This window comes from Chelonus insularis, unplaced genomic scaffold (assembly GCF_013357705.1).
Source record: "Chelonus insularis isolate UGA/USDA-ARS -01 unplaced genomic scaffold, ASM1335770v1 contig_25_pilon, whole genome shotgun sequence".
Lineage (NCBI taxonomy): Eukaryota > Metazoa > Arthropoda > Insecta > Hymenoptera > Braconidae > Chelonus > Chelonus insularis.
In genome coordinates this window covers 670,865-687,490 of record NW_023276451.1, presented here as the reverse complement: position 1 = coordinate 687,490, position 16,626 = coordinate 670,865, and positions in this window count along the sequence as shown.

Sequence of the window (16,626 nt, the reverse complement as noted above, 5' to 3'; positions counted from 1 at the left end):
TTACGAGGCAACAGTCCAATCCAGTACACCTTGAGTTCTTCCTCACAACTCTGATGAACCGAAATGAAAAAGTCTTACCAACAACTGCAAGAAAGATCAGAAGAACAGAAGATAATGACTTTACTAATTTTATTTTATCTCTTATCCATTTTGCTGATGTTCTTTGGCCTTTAATCAACCTTTCGTATCTCTGGTATTTCACCATAAATTTCCTACCTCAATGATTAAAATAATTTTATTGAGGACATTTTGATCCTAAACTAAAATTGATGGTGCGAAGCTTGATTGAAATAATACGGTGTAGCTTACTAAATGACAATTTACAGCAAATTTGAATCAATTTTTTTGTACTTTTCATTTTTTATTTTTTCAGCTGAAAATCATTTTAGACTTGAAAAAAAAAAATTTGTGGTTCGACGAGCACGCATGGGTGAGTAGTTTATGAAGGACAAGCCGAGTCATAGTCGGGTTTCGTGCATCGCATCGTGCTGTGGCTTTCTGTCGCGAAGATCCTATCTGTGAAAGAGTAGGAGATTACGTAGTTTTACCACGTTTTCAGTTTTTATTATTATTATTATGATTATTCGTGTGGATGAAAGTGAAAAAAAATCCGTTCACTACATACAAAAACCAAGGGAAGCTTCAACTTTATTCATTTTTTTCTTTCTCATTCTCACTAATTTTTTTTATTTTTCTTTTGTTTCCATTTCTAGTTCGTTCTCTCATCAAGAAGTCACGAAGCACACCGGAAACTGCAGAGCAACTTTATCTTGTATGCATCCGACACCCGCCGTGGCCACAAGCACGTGTTCATCTCTTTTTCATTCCTCTTTCTCTTTTCTGCTCAACACTTTCCTTCACATACTCATCTTTTCACCTCTTCAACTCTCATTCCTCCTTCATTCTCATGTCTAATATAATGTCAACGTGTAGGTGAAGTTTATGTGCTCTCGTTGGCTTCAACGTTGAATATTCTTGGAAAAAAAATTAGCTTAAAACAGTTTTTTTATCTTAAAGAAAATTTTCCCACTTTTTGATGGTTTTTTATGTTGATATTGGGTAATGAAAACTCTGAAATTTTTATATTCAATTAACTTTACTTTTTGTGGTCGTGTCTATAGCTTTTTTTGAACAATTTTTTTTTTTCAATTTCTTGTTTAAAAAGAAAAAAAAATATTCACATTTGAATGAGAATTAATCCCACTACAAGCAAACAGAATTTTCATTTCAATATTTAGTACAGAAATCAATTTTGGTTTTCCATTCTTCACATCTCTTTTTTTTAATTCTTCTTTAAAATGATGCAATGATAAATTTTATCATTCAAAAATAATTACAAGACAGCAAAGAATGTGATGGATCGATCTAGGGTGGAGTCACTTCTGGATACTGCTCCGGAAAAAAAAAGTTATGGAATTTTTGAAAGTGAGATCGATTTGTCGATAATATCAATCGCTTAAAGGGACACGAATATGTGAATCTAATTATTGGAGACACAGAATTCAAGTGACGTTGGACCTCTTGGAATTTTTTTTTTTTTTTTTACCTACATTCTAGGCTTGTTGACTATTTCAATCTTTTATCTGTGATCGTTGTCAACCAGTGATATGCCTTTGAATTCTTCAAAATCTGATGACACTATGATCTTGAATTTGGTTCGTAGGGGCCATACAGAAACTTGATGTCAATCTTTTTGACACCCACCAACACTAGAACCTTGTAGAGTCTTCGCTTCATGATGTGTCAAGTGAGATCGATCATAGTAATAGAAGAAAAAAAAGGAATTATTAATGAATAAACTCGTCGACAATGTCAATGTCACGTGATAAAATCAGATTACTTGGGAATTTGCTTCGATTATTGATGAATGAGAAATAGACTTTTGAATGAACAGATATTTTTACTTTTAGATAAAGAGATATTTACATTTATTTTAATGATATTTGATTATTTTTTTCTTCTAACTATTATTCCAATATCTATCGAAAACAATTCTCCAAAAAATTAATTAATTAATAATTTGTTGTTTATTCATTAAATTTATTTTCCTTTACTAGAGATGGAAGAGGAAATTTAAGAGTTGAAATAAAGTTCCTCTTTCATATAATTCTTTGCTTGTCTCTTACCATATATAAGGTCTCCTATAATTCGACTATTTTATTTATGAGGAGTGAATTGTGCGACACCTTCAATGTGGCCATTTTTATTACCGTTAAAGTGAAGATTGGACTCTTGGAATCGTTGAGATGGCTTCCCGCGAGGATTCTTCTACCGACAATTATCTTTCTGGTCAATGTGAAGCTATAATACCGACGTATATAACCGCCAAGTGCACTGGAATCCCCGTGGAGTCGCGGATTTCATGGCGTCGTACGGCGGCGCTGGCTGGACAAGTCGTACAAGCATCTGAACGATTCGAAAATGCCATTGCCGTTACTCTTATAGTCCTGCAGTACACGGTAGAAGAGGGAAGAATGGACAAAAGTGAACAAGCAAATGCTGAAGAATGAGGTAGAGAATAAGGGAAGTATAAAGTAGACGGATATAGAGAGAGGGAATGTTGAAGTTTGCTGGCCGCGCGTTAAGCGTAAGCCAGAAGGTCCTTAGCCGGTCGAGGATCAGCCTTAATTAACTCTCGAGCCGCGAAGCTCGTTTGTGAGTCGATTGTGCCGGCCAAGTAAGTGGAACAAGGACAGACAGACATGCAGATAAAACAAGCAAGAGGGAACAAGTAAAGAGAGACGAGCAAATGAGAGTCCTGGGTGGTCAGAGATTCCAGTTTCTCGATAATTGGTCGAGGTGTTTCGACACCCGACCACCGTCGATACTCGCGACCAGCTTGAATCGTCCACGGTATCTGAGAAAATATAATCGTTCGTGAGAGCATCTTTGCTTCAGGGATGAAGTACTGAAATAAAAAAAATATACATTAAGATACTTAAACTGATACGACCTCAGTGACATTAGAAATGACGCCTACCGAAAGATTTGCTGCTCATTTCGGCTTTTCTTGTGTTTAACTTAATTGTAAATTTGCTGCCGAGAAAAAAGATAACATTAAAAACGTTTTTACATATTTGCATTTACTTTTTAATTGATATTTTTTCGCTCGTTATGATTATGTTGCAGTTAAATAAGCTTGTGCTGTTAAAGGAATATTTAATTATTTATTCAATGCCTTCGATAATAATACATTGCTTACAGCATTATCTTACAGTTGAGTACATTGGAAATAAAATAAATAAAATAATGTTTCGAGCCAATTATAATAGTTATAATAAATATTGATATCTTAAGTATTTTATTAAACATTGATTTTTTATTTTATTACAATTTGAAAAATAATCATGGATAAAATGTGTAAAAAAAGTGTAATAATATTACAGTTTAGCGTGAATGATTGAATAAAATATTTTTAAACGCAATCCGCGTTTTATTTAGAACGTAAATAACGAAAGCAGTTTAATCCTTTGGTTCAACGCAGAGCTGGCAAGAGTGATATTTACATTTGAACACTAAACGTAACACAGAGGGTTCATTCACTCTTCTATATATTGATGTATAAAATAGTAGCCTGGTTTTTAGGGGAAATTTCTAAGGGTAGATTGGAGTATTCTCGGTGCAGCTGACTCATCTCTATCATGGACCATGGGGGGTGTATCGGTATCACCCCATGTGTTCTTGTATTATCCACGACTTTTCCTTCTTCTCACCCCACAAGTCTCTTCTCTTATTCACTTTATCAAACAGTCTTCGGCCATATCCAACTCTCTTTTGCTCTCATTCACACAAGACAACATAACATATTTGTATCGGTTGAAACGACAAGTGACCCCAACCCCCTCAATTGAGGGTAACATCTATTCGCTTGTGAAATTAGTGCTGGTTTTGTCATGTTTCGTAGTCGTTCAATAGCCATCTTGTCCCAGCCAAATTTATAGATATATATATTTTGGGGTGTCATGCTTTCTCTTAAAATGATTATTGAAGTTTCTCACACCAACAACTTCTCATTAATTTCGATAATCCTACTAATTACATTTGTACCACAATAAACTGTGAATGCAATAAAAAATGAATCCAAGTAACCTCGACGTCAGTAGTTTGGTCTTTTCAAATGATACCGGGGTACGGAGAATGTTTAATTAAGTGTGAAAAAATCGCTGCTCGTCGACTGCGTCCGTCATCAAAAAGTGCGAAAGCTTAATTGAGAGAATTGGATCTTTCGCTTGGTCGCATGCAATCAGATGATCCCACACTCACGCGCTGGAGGGTTTTAACTTTCAGATTCCACTAGAGTAATAAAGGCCAGTTGCAACCAACAAGTTTTCAGTGGGGTATGCTTTTTTTCATGTTTGATGAATTTTTATTAATCATTTAGTATTTTTAGTTAATCAATAACTTGTGTTTGTTTTTTATTGAACGTCAAGTAATATCAAGATTTTTTGTCATAAAGTAATATTTTAAATTAATAGTAAAATTTTTCTCATTTTATTTGTTCGTTCTAGTGAATTGTCTATTTTTGAATCCTCTTGCTTGCTGAATGTAATAAAGTCCTTACGATTTCCACCAAATTCTTATATCTCAAGAACTGACATAAAATCGATATTGGATTTTTTACAATGTAAACTTTTGATGTAACAAATAAATTTTTATTATTTTATGATCTGCAACTCTGAATAACTTTAGTTTTACGATTGCGAATTTGAATTGATGATTTACGGTTCAAAGACTAAAAAAACAGACAAAAAATGACGTCAACAAAACTGGAAGTGTTAATATGAGCAGAAAATTAATTTAAGTTAAAAAAAACTGTGCCATAAAAGATTATAATGTCAGAAGTATTTTGAATGATAGAATATTATTAATTATTACTCTTAATATTAAAAAAAAAAATAAATAAAGTATTATGTTATGTCTTATCTCAAATCCAACATTTCTTCAAACTTAATCTTATCAAATTTCTTTACAATAAAGGTACTATTGGATTTCTCGGGTGCAAATATGATAAAGTATCTAAAAAGTTTTGAAAAATGAGACAGTTATGAATTGAATAATCATTTGACCGTTTTATTAACTTTTTAAAATCTGGATGAGACAAATGATAGACTTGTGGTGGTCTTTTGATGATCGTTTTATATTACTGTCGTCTACGGGACCCATGAAAAGTAAAGTAACAATTTTTCTCTTTCTTGTCACGCCACGTTGAACGACATTTCACTTGGCGTGATGTTTCTTTAGTCACCACAACATGGCGTGAAAAAGATATTCCACGACCACGACTTTACTGCAGTTATCTTGAAGTGAAGTAAAGGTTATGTATATGATGAATATGTATTCATCAATTGTTATCTAAATAGAAAAAACTTGTTATCTTTATTTTCATTTTATCCTCAGAAAAAGACTGCAACAAATTCCAATATCCTGCAACATCGACACGGAGAGAATTTTTTTACCAAATGTAAGTGCAGAAATGACAAATTCACGTTTCGAAATTTAGAAGTAAAGACATTTCTGTTTAACAGTGAATTTTGGGTTGTTGTAAGTAATTTTTGAGGTATTCGAAAGAATTATTTCACTAAGAAATGTCTTAAATGTCAAGTTAATTTACAAGAACTCAAAATTTACTGTTAGATAGAAATATGTTTACTTTTAAATTTTGAAACGTGCACTTGTCATTCAGTAAAAAATTATCTGCTTGTACATAGAAAGTAGTTAAAACGTATCTATCAAAATATTCTAATCATCAGTCTTGTAGAAGGTATAACGTTCGATCTTGTGATAATTCTTAATGCATGGTCCATCATTTTCTTTTGTCTCAAAATATAATCATCTTCGATATCATCATATTTATATAAAAATATTTCAACTATCATAAACCATAAAATACATAATATCCTAGGTGGTAAAAGATAAGAATTAGATACTCTTTACACTAATTACATAATTTCAGCTAATATTTGTTGATTAAAAGTTCAATTACTCTATTAAGTAATTAAGTGCTGTCATAAATATAATTCATTTTGATAATTGTTATCATATATAATTTCAACAGAGAATAAATACTAACCAGTTATTGTTTATTTTAGTAACTTAACATATAACTTTATAAAATGAAACATTAGGTTGAATAAATTGAATAATATTTATGATTAATATTATTTATTATTTTATTTACAAATATATGAAGTATTTCAAAATATGTAGGCTACTCAAGTAGTTTTCAATCTATAAGTTTTAGTTCTTTTTCAAAAATTATTGAAATCATCCTTGCTTATCAATGAATTACTTTCATAACATTGGATTTAATATAAGCAAACTCCATCAGTTAATAAATTTACACTGATCATTAATTCCGGAAAACCAATGTGGCCACATTCTGACCAGGTTTCGATTCATTGGAGTCCATATAATATTTCTTCCTTTAAGTTGCCATGATCCAAATAGTACATAAGAATCTGATAAATGTTCATTCATGAGTCCATACTCCAAAAGTCTCTGAGCAGCTCTCATCTGTGTAGGATTTAAAGTTGAAAGGCCTACATTTCCAATAAATGTAATTGCAATGAATGGTTGATCGACACAATCGATTAAATTGGTATCACGTGAGTACCATCCATGACCCGAGAAAATGTCACCGTTACCACTGATATAGAAATTTGATAATTTGGTTCCATTTCGTATATCGTTCTCAAACATTAAAATTTCGTTTAGCAGAATCTGACATGACACTACAGTATTACAACCATCTAAATTTGTGTCAGTTACAATCACATATAAAGAAGGTAATATCGATTCTGATATTTCGTAAGTTAAAGAATTTTCAAGCCATTGCTTAATTGGTATATCATTCAATGGTAATTTGGCTGTAAATGCTAATGATAGCAATTATTAATAACAAATAATTTTAGATAAGTTTTTTTTGATCAATAAAAGTTGTATTTAAAAGAATTCATAAAAAAAATATCTAACCAATGAAATTACCTTCTACTTTGATGATAAAAAAGCTCAATAAGAGCATACAGATTGGAATTTTGGACACAGTCATGTTCGAACACAATAAGTTAGTTACTTCTTGATAGTCTGATATAAACTAGATTTTTATTTCAAGTTCACACTCATGTCACTTATATTCATTTATGATTTTATTATATTAAAATATTGAGGTCATTTTTTGTATTAAAGTTGACAATAAATACGAGATAAAGTTCATTTAATTTAGAAGAAATATTTACTAACCCATTATATTATTTAAGCTTCATCATATTTTTTCGAATGATTAAATTCCATTACTTTATAGCTGTAGCTAAATTCTTTATTTACATTAGAAGAATATAGCAAAAATGATTGTAATTTAATAATTCTACACACAATACGTTTTTACAGTTGCTTAATAAATATAAACGAAATATTTATTTAATATCGTAGTTGTCATCGTAAATTTTTTATGTTTTTTTTATCTCTATTCCGTGACTCATTAAATAATATTCTGATCGGCAAATAGTTGGATATTTTGTCAAATTAATCTTAATATTAGCAAATAAAAAATTCTAATGATACCATGAAAAATTTTGGAGCTTTGATATGAATAATCAATGGAAATAAAAAATTTACTGACATTTTATTATTTTATTATTGATGTAATATATTTGAGGAAATGAGGATTAAACATATAATCGATATAAAAAATAGCTTAAAGATAAAATCAACGAAAAAATTCGATTAAAACCGCAATTAAGTTAATTCGATCACGAGAGCATGGTAATATTATAAAATGTATGTTCTATCAACGAAGATCGCTTAAATTAATCACCTGGAGTTTTTGCCTGGCGAATAACTAGTATGTACTAAGAAGTTTATACGGAGGCAAAAGCAACAACACGGCAGCTGTCCTCGAGCTCACCTGTTGGTCTCACACTAATTACGTGAAAGAGTATAAAACATAGAATATATGAACCGACACTACTGACTTGAACCATTTGTGAATACACTAATGTAAACACAATATGACGATATTTACGTGCACGAAGACTGACATTATATGACACTAAGACAAGATTTATCGAGCAAGCTCTTAACTTGCAAAGTGACCAGACCACACAAGTAATTCGGCATGTATTCATCCAATCAGGCATTTTACCGTTGATTTATGTAATTAACACTCATTCCTTTCGAGACAAGGAAAAGTAATTAAGGAAAAGCTTGATGCTGTTGAAGCCAAGCTTATAATCAATTTTATTGTCATTTATTTGGTGTAATTAAATTTTTTTATCGTTCCGATCAACTTGTGTTCATGTTTTCATTTTAATAGAAAGAATTTATTTTTATGGAATATATTTATTCGAGTATTTTAATACACAGGATGTTATGAGAAGCGTGATAAAATATATTTTTAACACTCAAGTGAGAAAATTAGTTGAAAAATTTTTAAATGCTATGAATAAATGAGTCATTAATTATACGTCTAATTATCAACAATTTGTGGATATAAGTTACCCAGTTAACTTGGAAGTCAATGTAAAAACGGTGCTTAATTTATAACGACTCACGTTCTTACACTTGACGAAACAACGATGATTAGCTCGTACATTTGTAAAATATTTGAATTTAATGAATAAAAGTCCTCGTGGTTGAATAATTATGTGTTTTTTATTTTATTTTCAGTGAGATTTAGTGAGGAAAAAATATTTTTTTTAGAGAATGATCGAATTTCAAATGGATGTAACTCAGATCAAAAAGAATGTATTGACAAAAAAAATATTCTGGAACCTGAACTGTCTTCGTAGAGGTTTTTTTCTGAGATTCTGATGATAATTTAAAAGTGAATTAGTCTCAATCTGTATCGAAGTAGTTTTGTTTAAACAGCATTTCTAATAAAATTTGCTGCTACTTACGGAAGCTTATATATTAAGCTTTGATTACTTTCCTTCAAATCTTTCCTAACATGATTCATTTTCCAGTAATCGAGTCATAGAGCTAGAATAATAATTTTACCTTTATAATCAAACAATTAAGATTAATTTTAAATTGAGAATATGAATTATTGAATTTGTTAAAGCATCCTGGTACTGATGCAATATGTCTAGAATAAATTTTAAAAATAAATGTCTACATTTCCTCGACCTTTGGAGATAAAAAAATAATTTCCAATGACTTATAGACATAGTAAGTGTTCAACATCTGGTGCAGCTGTATACCTTGAGTCCTTAGGACTTGATAAATTCCTGAATGTTGATAGAATATATCGCGGAAAGACGAGAAACGAATCTAGTTGTCTAACTGGCGGGATGACCTCATCGCCCAGTGCCATTAGCAACGCCAAGAAAAAGTGGCGGCTGCCTTTAATGGCCGCACGTCTCCGCTCACTCTGGCGTTCTCGCGTATCCTTTTTCAGTCGTCTGGCTTAATTGCTTATTTCTCAGGATCATTCGATAGCGCGAGCTAAAAAAAAATATTTTACAAAAAAAGGATACGTGGCAAAACGAGTGAGTAAAGAGGAAGCTACTTGGACGACAGGGAAAGACTAAAATGATTGTAAAACGAATAGCAGAAGCGAGATCGAGTAACAAGTAGATACATTATTCAGAAAGCGTCGCGATCGTCGCGAGTTTTACCCCACGAACGAGCGTGCCAAGACTGTTACATCTTACATGGGTTTACACGCGCTTACATCTGTGATGGCAAAGAGCGTGAGGATCGTTTACGCCAAGAAGCGACAGTTTGTAATCTTAGGGATGAAGAACTTGCGAGGTATTTTGATGCTTTTATTTTCTTGTTTTACTGACAATGGATATTGATTGCAGTTTCTTGCTTTTCTTGCAGATTCTTCTGATTATTGGAGAATTTGCTCGGACATTTATTTTTTGAATCGACCGAATTGAAGATTTTTCAGAAACAGTTGGAGTAAATAAAATCAACAGTAGATTGAAAAAAATACAAAAAGTTTAATCATAAAAATTATGGCAATATGGATTATCTGGAGCAAAATGATTCTCTCAAAAAATGAACAACTTACACGGAGAAAAAATTCCAATAAAAATTACCGTGCTCAGCACAACAATCCACGCGCAAATGTCAATTCCCTAAAAAATTAAGACAACCTTCAAAGAAAAATTAGTAATCCTTTTAAAATTTTTATTATAGATTCAATATTTATTAAGAAGAGTAAAAGTAAAAATTCTTATGCAGCACGGTAATATTCGATAAATATTAATTTTTATTCAAACTTTAAACAAAAATTAGTAAGTGACTAGAAAAAAATGAGAATCTGTATATAATTTATTATGATCCGTGTGGTAGGAAAAATTCGGGTGCTCTCCTATAATTTTTTCTATTCTCGAGAGTTTCCGTGCTGGGTCGGGAATCTTCGAATTATCGGTCCAACACAATCTTTCTTTGTATTGTAAGACCGTTCACACAATCAAAAATATAAGCCGTAAAACGTACAATTTAAGACGTACGCGTGCATACTAACATCATAATAAGTTAAAAATTGGTTTGTACGCATGCGTACATCTTACGGCTTTTGTTTTTGATTGTGTGAACACCCTCAGTGCTATAGTTACTTTTTCCATATTGTAAACAAAGATGACATTCATATTTTTCGTTACGATTCAATATTGGCGGCAACACGTTATATCTTAACAATTTATGATAAGCTTAAACGGATTGACGCGGTGGACTCATGGGTAAGCGTCAGCTTGACACACGGATGGGTCGCGGGTTCGAGTCCCGGCCGAGACAAAAGTCATTTATATGATTTTTCTCGGGCCACCGTGAGCGGGAGAGGAAGATCTCTTCGGAGAGCGGGTGGTTGTATCGACGACACAGGTTTTCTGCGTAAGATCCCGATCGTAGGGATAGGGGGGGGCAGTATTGTAAAACGTGTGCCGTATTTCATTCCAACGAATTAATTAGTTAAGAAAGTTAATTATCAATGAACCTAATTTATTTATTTATTTGTTTATATAACCAAAAAAATTATCACTAAACTTAAATAAAATTGTTTGTCGGTTACGTAGTTATCACAGCTAACGTTACTAAATTTTCAGGTGCTGTGGAACACTAAATTTTCTGGTGCTGCCAAAGTAATTTTCAAAAAACTGAATGATACATTTTCTCATGTAACTTATAATTTTTGTATGTTGATCATTACTTTTTACTTTTCAGTAAGTTTGAACTCACATTCTTGAGCAGCACGGTAATTTTTGTATGGATTTTTAAATAAAAATTAACGGAATTTTTTCTCCGTGTAGAAATAATGTTTTGCATGATACAAAGCTTATGAAAAATTTAATAATCTTCAAAAATTAATTAATTATATTTATAATTATTTAATTCTCTGCGTTTTGATAATTTATTCAAAATTGTAAGGAATGAAAACTTATAATCAAAAAAAGTGAAAATGTTTTCTATTTTGCCTTAAATCCTTTCTAACATTTACTGTAACAATGAATTCGAAAATGGAAAAGATTACATTGATATTTCTTCTCACACTCGAAGTGGAGATGAATTCATCTTACTCACAGTTGCAGAAGGAAAATGAAGACATAGATCAGTCTCGTCGGCAACTGTCAAAGTAGCAAAGACATGTTTATAGTGTCCGAAATGGCCTTCCATGCGAGCATTTAACCTACTATCGACACTTGTGTTGAGAGTGAAGCAAGACATTTACGTGGTACTTTAGATGTATACCTGCGGCAAAAGTAAGGACGCAGGTGCAGACACTGGCCATGGCGCTTCTTTCTTAGTCCATGCTCCATCTCTCTACCTCTTCTTTTAGGCTTTTTTCTCTGACAAGAACTTCATCTCACCCCATTAATAACCCACACCTTATCATCTGTCTAAGCCAATGATTCGATTAGAGATAAATGTCGTAGTGAAATAAAAGTCTGTTAAATTTAATTAACTTTTTTTTATCAAGCTAAAATTAATAATGAGTGGAAAAATGACTTCTCGGAGATAAAAATTGCCCCATTGTCGAAAAAGTAATCAACTAAGTGTTTCTTTAATTTTACATATGAGTAGCCCAGAAGCTGATTCTCAATCGCTTTGGTCCTTGGTCCGAACTACCGAGACAAAGTGTCGATGGATAACGAAGATAGAGTGAAGATAGAAAGGAATCAACAGACACGAAAACTATTCTTTCATGTATCTGCGCGTGCGTGTTACTTGGACCCAGGTGTTGGTGCCAGAAGAGGTCCTTCTTATTTATTGATATACTCAATTTAGCAAAAGCGCCGCCGAGTTTCGTGATTAAAAGACGTTACTCGGCATATAACATCGCTCCTTTTACTATTCCCAATATGTTACTTACTCTCTTCACTCGAACGAAAACCAGTTAACCTAGTGTTTCAATGTTTTATATAAATTACTCAACGTCTTTATCACCATCATTATTTAATCATTTATATTTTTTTTCTTCAAGACACTCAAATTTGATGAAGATCTCTTTTTTTAGGGGTAAATTATCTTTTAAATAAAAAATACTAAGACTTTGTTAACATTTTATAATAAACCATTTATTTTTTCAACAATCATCAATAATAATTATTAATATATATTTAATGATATTGATGTTTTTATTATTTGTAGATACCATTTAGCTGACAATCTACTTTATGGTCTATCCTAAGTGATGTATATTCTTTTTCTAAGCAAGATTGGAGTAAATAAATAGAAGAGAGTCTAGTAATTAGAAAAAAGAAAATATAAACTCGGTGGCAACTATAAAATAAAGGGAAGAAACGATAAGAAGAAGAAAGAGGGATTCGGCGGGTTTGTCGCCGCAGGAGGTACCTCTTTCACGTATACACATCCCAACCGAAAAACCAACATCAGCGTCGACAAATAACTACCCATATTATCCGATCTTGTAGGCTACCATCTCACCATGACTCCTTTGTGCAGACTCGTGAGCACGTTATGAATAAAAGCCGTGGATCAGGCGCCCAATATTTTTTCCTTCCATCTTCTAACATATCATCATTTATTTCCTCGCGTTAAATTCAATGTTTTATCTTACTATTTTACTTTATAAATAATATTTTACATTTTTTCATATTCCAAGAGACACAATACACCTTACAAGCGTTGTTAAGGGCTTTCTGACTTTACAAAATCGATGTCCAACCGACAAAAAATTGATTATAAATCAATCGAGATGTTTATTCTTCGTATACTAGTTTGACTCACAGTATAAACATCAAGCCATTTAGTGTTTCAAAGTTTTTTATTAAAAGCTTTTTTAAATTAAGGAGCTTTAAATTCATTTGCAATATATTTTAGCATCACTTGAATTAACTAGCATCGCTAGAATTGCTCTCCACTTTAGTGAAGGTTCACTACTAAGTCTACACCTCAAGGCGGTGTCGGTGCTACAAACGTGCCGACAAACGGTGTCTACTAGAAGCCCCTTCTCCTCTATACAAGCTGCGTTGTCCACTCGTTCTTCTATATATTCTTTTAGATGTGTCTCTCAAGTAAAGATCACTCATCACATTTGGATTAAACACACTCGAACACTTTGCAGACTCTATAACATGGGATAATAAATCCTTTGATAAATTAATCAGTAAATGCTGCTGGGTCGTATTTAATTTAATTGATATTTTGTCACTTAAGGAAGCTCAGGTGTAGGTAGATTTTAAAATAAATCTTCGAAATTCAACAGTATTTATGAGAAAAAAAATATTTTTGTAACTCTAAATTGTTTAGTAAAATTTGAATAATTAAATAAATAGCTTTTATTATATATTACGACATAAACATATAATTAATGATCTCAATATCGCTAAAGAAAATATTTTTCTTTTTTAAGGAAAAATAAAACACGAAAATTTTTATCAAGTTTTGTTGAAAGAAATTAATCAAGTAAATTAAAAAAAATATTATCGTTAGAACTAACCCATTTAATATTTCACCGTTCCAACACTTTAATCACATTTTGCAGTATCTGGGAATGTCAGGAAGCATTCACGTTTTTACTTCAAATAAAATCCTTGAAAGAAAATAAAAACTCGAGAACATCAATTTTTCCGGAAAAAAACTGGACGTGCAAAAAGTCTGGCTATCATGGTATTTCTTTGCACATTCACAGCTTTGCGATCTATAATTTTTTATCAACATGAACAGGTTTACCAGTGTCAGAACCGACTGTGAAATAATAATACAGAGGGTAATTCAATGCAGATATCATACATGCATAATATCAACGTAATCATATCACCTGAATACTTATTATAAACATATTAAGAATCCAAGCGAGTTATTTTCCAAGAATAACCTTAATCATTGTCACTTAGACTGTAAAAAAAACTTTATCGTTGAAAATGTTGACAATAAATTGAAGTGAATTTTTTTTTCAGTGATGGCTCCTATAAATTTGACGAGCCAAGGATTAAAGAGTTCGAGAAGTCCTTTAAGTAGCGGAGCATTAAAGTTGCAGGTATGTACCTAATTTAGAAGGCAAACAACACCTCGAAATTTCGGCGATACATCGAAGGTAGTTGGTGAAATTCTGGAAGAATATCTATGGGCAATTCTCTCAGTAGCAACAACACAACGCGCGAAAGGAACAGAGCGGTTTGCTGGGTTAGAGATGGACATGGACGGGTCTGCATTGTATTCCACGGCCAGTAAATCCTCCAGCTCGCAGAGTGTAAATGAGAGCCAACGCGAGAAGGCGACATGGAGGAGTTTGCAAGACGGTGAGTAAAAGTAAAAGAGAGAAAGAGAAAATGCTACCAAGTCCATCGAAGCTTGGAGCCAAGCTTGAAGTCGGTTCTTAACCATGAGATTTATTTCTCGGCAACGATACCCAGCAGCCCTTTGTCGCTGCAACCGCGGTGAGAAGTTGGCATTTTTCACTATTTTTTTATCCACTGATTCATGCTTCTATTTTTTTTAACTGTCACTTATTATCCACTGAAATTCTTGCCTCCTTTACTCTTCAACCTTTCGATACCTCGAGAATTTTATACATATTCGAAAGGCAGTCCATCTCTTCTGCTTCATTTGACTTTCGTCGGTGCGTGAATCGTGAAATCGTCGTGTTCGATTGGTGAGAGATGAGCAATCATTTCGGGTATAGATGTCGATTTTTTTTGACTACTTTTTTTTGTCTTCCAGCAGTCTTTGGAAGTCGACCCTCGGCATGTGCGGCAAGAGCCAAAGGAGATGTTCTCAAGAGACTCCAACGAACAGTAAAAGTCCAACGATCAACTCGTCGTCCACTTTGCATAGTTTAGTGCGGCGACACCTCCCGGTGTCAATTAAATCCTCGTTCCTATTTGAACCAAGTCAACTGACCAACCGCTTATTCTATTCTCTCTACAGCTTTAGCTGCGCCTTTTGCTTGGACCAAATGCTCCTTAATTTAAACTAAACGTCAATAAAGCCTACTAAGTCTGTAGACAGTCAAAGCAACTTGGGAATTTCGATAGAATTCTAATCGGAATCACAAGGGATGCTGGAGGATTCAGTAATGTGAAGGGACTCTGAGGATTCTCTACAATGGACTTAGAACTAAATATCCTTTACCTCAATAATTCTCTACTCTGTTTGATGCTCTACAAGATCAACGTCTACTTGTATATTGAACGAAAGAAATTCATCCAAACCTTACCAATGTATTGATTTCATTAAGAATATTTTAAAAAAATTTTTTTTTCAATTTATCCATTTAAATTCTTTACTTTTAATTTTTTTTTTCGATCCATTTATAAGCAATAAATTATATCTTTATCTATAAAATTAGATTTAAATTCCTAGTATTTTCATCTATCACTTTAAAGATAACTACCATTAGGTTGTACAAAAAGAAATGGTACGATTACATAAAGTAAAATAATATTTACAAATAAATAAATAGTTGATCACGGAAATATGTCAGAGCATTCCTTCGAGACAGTAGGCCTGCAAAAGGCTCTTACCAATTTGTATGCCGATGTCTATCTTCTAGGAATAATTTATAAACGATATTAAATCAAGATCCCTTATCCACTGGGACTCGGTACCATTCACCTTCGTTTCCCTTGTTATTTTTTATCTTTCTTTATTCTCTTTAGCTTTTTCCTTCAGATTTGTCCTAGACCGCAGCCGTCACAATTTAAATTCACTAGCAATTTCATGATTACCCATCGTGATTTCATGGAAAGACCACACGATTTATTCTAAATTTCTCGTGACCATAAAAAAAAAGCCTTTCATCGAACTAGCTGCTTCGTTGAAAATGATAATTATTAAAAGATAATAAGTCACGTAGAAAAGATAAAATGGTCGATATCTTAATTGCTCGAGAGTATCGATATCGGTCCAGTAGAATTCGTTAAATCGTTTCATAATTACTAAAGCGTCCGTTCTCGTTTGCAATTGATTCACCCAATCACAAGAATTTGCCGCCATCTCAGCAGTTAAAAAACATCGAATTACTGGAATGCGTTATTCAAACACTATGTCTCTTTTTATTTTCTCATTGCCTTACACCAACGCAATAGCAATTAAAATACTTGAATGACCAATAAACAAGGTTAACGCGTGAATTACGGTATCCACGAGTGATTCTAGTGTTTTCTTGCTTATTAAATCTTTACGCCAGTGGTGAGTGTAACTGTTTAATGATATCAC